This window comes from Leptinotarsa decemlineata, unplaced genomic scaffold, assembly GCF_025532065.1.
Source record: "Leptinotarsa decemlineata unplaced genomic scaffold, Ldec_3_MD MMD2_tig00026294_RagTag_RagTag, whole genome shotgun sequence".
Lineage (NCBI taxonomy): Eukaryota > Metazoa > Arthropoda > Insecta > Coleoptera > Chrysomelidae > Leptinotarsa > Leptinotarsa decemlineata.
The window spans coordinates 7,347,770-7,351,410 of NW_027412674.1; positions in this window are offsets into that span (position 1 = coordinate 7,347,770).

Below are 3,641 nucleotides of genomic sequence, written 5' to 3' on the forward strand. Positions count from 1 at the left end.
CAGCTCTTGATTCTCCATGTTTCTCGATTGTGTTATTCCAAAATATGGGTGGTCGCCTGTTGATCTTTGTTACCGAAAGCAATATTGATGATCGCTTAAGATGTTGAAGCCTTCCAAATATTTGAGGATATGGTGGTTTACGAGTTTCTCTATGATTTTTGATATCACTGAGAGCAAAGCGACTGGTCTATAGTTATCTGGAAGATTTTTCTTGCTTTTTGTGAATAGGTTGAACACGAGCAATCTTCCAAGGAGGGAAAACCCCTTTCTTGTAAGACAGGTTGAAAAGTCTGCAAAATGCTTGTGTGAGTTCATTTGCGCACTTTTTAAGTACGATGGTGGGCTCTTAATCAGGGCCAGATGCCTTGTTGGTATTGAGCTGTTTCAAAATTCGCCTGACTAGACGCTGTTGGAAAGTAATTTCAGGTATTGTGGATTCTATTGTGGGAATAGTGGGTGGTGCCTTTCCCAGAAACTCGACCGTGGAGTGGGACGCAAATTGTTCAGTCAGTAGTTTTGTGTTTTCTATAGCTCGTGTTAGTGGTGGAATTGTGGATTTTGTAAAGTTCTGATTAACAGCTTTAGCTACCGACCAGAAGGCTCTAGACCCGTTTGAATTGGCAGTTCATCCCTAATTCCCTGATTGTGAAGTTCTTTGCTTTCATTATGTCTGGATTATATCTGCGTTGAAACCATTATTAGAGTTACATCATTTGGTAAAAGGACAGAGACTATTGCGGAAGTTTCCTTTTTATGCCAAACATGAAGTGGATAAGATCTGGAGTGTATAAGCTTAAGTGTTCGGAGTGTGATAGTGTTTATGTTGGACAATGTGGCCGGAATTTCTCAAAACGGTATGCTTAACATGAAAGGTCCTTGAAGCTTGGCGTTTTCAAACTATTCCTTGGAATGCAATTACAACCCGAATGTGAACAATACGGAAACTTTGCACTATGAAGGCAAGGGTTGGAAAATCAATTATTGGAAATCCATGGAAATTCATAAACATAAGCATTGCGGATGTCACTTACTAAATACTTACACAATCCAGGTAATAAAGTCATTAAGGATCATCTGTCGTTACTTAACTCAATTTCACTTTGAATTTTTTACTTTGTTTTATTTACTCACATACCTCTTCATAATTTCAGGTAAAAGAAAACGGCTTATTATTTGTCACATCGGCAATGAGAATGGATTTGTGGCTGAAGGGCTGTGGTGTTTCGAGTCGAAGAAAACTGGAAATTATCACGAAGAAATGAATGGTGAATCTTTCGAACAGTGGTTTTCCAAAGTTCTACCCCATCTGGAGGATAATGCTGTGATTGTAATGGACAATGCACCTTATCATTCGCGACGGTTAGAGAAGATTCCGACAACGTCTTCAAAGAAGGTTGAAATCCAAAATTGGCTGCGATCAAAGAATATTAGCTTTGAAGACTCAATGCTAAGAGTACAGCTACTAAAAATTGTCAAGGAGCGCAAGCTTGAATACCAAAAATATATAGTCGATGAGATGGCAGCAGGCCAAAACAAAATTGTCCTTCGCCTGCCTCCATACCACTGCGAGCTCAATCCCATCCAGTTAATATGGGCGGATGTGAAGAATTTTGTAGCTCAGCATAACACCACGTTCAAATTTGCAGATTTCAAAGTACTTTTTGATGAGGCTTTGAAAAGAGTCACAGCGGAGAAATGGGAGAAGTGTGTTCGGCATGTGATATCGGAAGTCGGGACGAAGATGTGGAAGCTTGATAACATAATAGCCACTGATAATTCAGATTGGTGAGGATGACACTACTGATGAAGAGACAAATGCATCCAGTTGAATAATTTTGATTAATATTCCTTTTGATTTTACATAAAATAAAAATTATCAATAAAGAAATAAATACGTCTCTTTTCATATAATACTTGAGTGCGCTGTGAAAAATCCAATGAAAATCTTTGTATATTACACATATTATCTGCATTATTCCCGTTAAACTACAAACCTTGCGCATTTCACTCGTTATTATAAAAAAGTTTTCTTAAGTATGATATAGCATTTGCGATCAACAAGATGTTGGTTCTGAATACGACCCTGGCCAATTCTTGTGATTTTCAATATCACGTGCGTAGGACCTGTCAATGTTTATATCCACTCTATCTTGGATTTGAATTTGCTTTAGAAGAGGTATCTATGGAATAAATGAGGATAACATTGTAAGTATATTTAGTTTAATCTTCTTCCTTAAGATATAACGGAAGAATAACGGTTTGGTGTTAGGAAAAAACTCTAGTAATGTTCATTACTACACCATAGGTTCCAAATAGTGCATCATAAGTAAATGATTTCGTATCTCCATTAATACGTAATATGGATCTGCCTGTGTGAATTTCCCACTTTTCTGTAGGAATATGCCTATCAACATAAATTATTATAAATACAAAAATCAGTCATATTTTTTGAAGAGTTAAAAACGTTATTTGAATGATATGTGTCGCGTGCCAAGATCTAGGAATCGGCTCCCCTCAGCTCCAAGGCTAATGCACGATGCTCACTGATAGACGCAAGATAAGTTTTACTGTCCCTTTCCCTTTTATGTTTTTTATGTGACTGAAGAGGTATTAATTATAAACATCTGCAACTCCTAGTCTGCGGTCCCATTAAAATTACAGTTAGCTATCAGGGAAAGCTATTTGAAAAAACTAATAACCCCGGAAGGACCATCCTCAAAAAAGCAAAAAATGATAATGATGTGTTTCAAAGGGTTGTTCAACTTCTTAACAGGCAGGACCTAACGGAACTTACACGAGATACCGATTCGCCAAGAATTCGATTTGCGTTTTCCTACGATCGCCATGTTGCCAGTTGTTGAAAGCCAAAGTTATTGCTTGGATACGCATGAAAGAATTTCGATACGATCGAAAACGAACTGTAAACGTGGAAAACGAATGATGAAATTTAATTTCTCGGTTTTGAGATTTCAAAATAGATGATGGCTCTACAAAAAAAATCGTTCCTTGTCCTAAAGTGTATTTTACGATTTTTCGGTTAATTGTGCACAACAACGACAAGAGAATTGAAACTGAAAATGTTTATAGGACGAAACTGCAGTAACGTTAGTTTCAAATAAAAGTGGTAAAACATAGAAAGTTTCAATTTCAATTAAATCTAATACCTACTTTCAAATATACCGCCAAATGAAAATGGGGTTTTTACATTCACACAGTGTCATCAGATGGCTTCCGTGCGGGGGTGAAAAACATTTATGTGCTTTGCAACAGCCTGGAGGAAGTTAAAATGTCGTCTAGAAAGTGGAAATATGATGCTGATACATTTTGTTACATACAGGGTGAGTCAACAAGATTTCCTCGGTCCATTGCTATTAGAGGGAACAATTTTTCGAACTGCAAATTTTTTTTGCAGTCATATCGATAAATACTATCTTTCAGAATTATTTTCTCGCATACTTGCTGATTCAGCCGAACGTGACCAACCGAAGGTATATTTTTTTGAATTGAACACACAGTATATGAATACGTCATTCGATTCCATATTTTTCAGCTCTCTAAGAAAATTTTGTTTTCAAATTTCTACCTCTAGATACTCTTCAATAAATAGCAAATTAATAACACTATCCATGATAATAATTGAA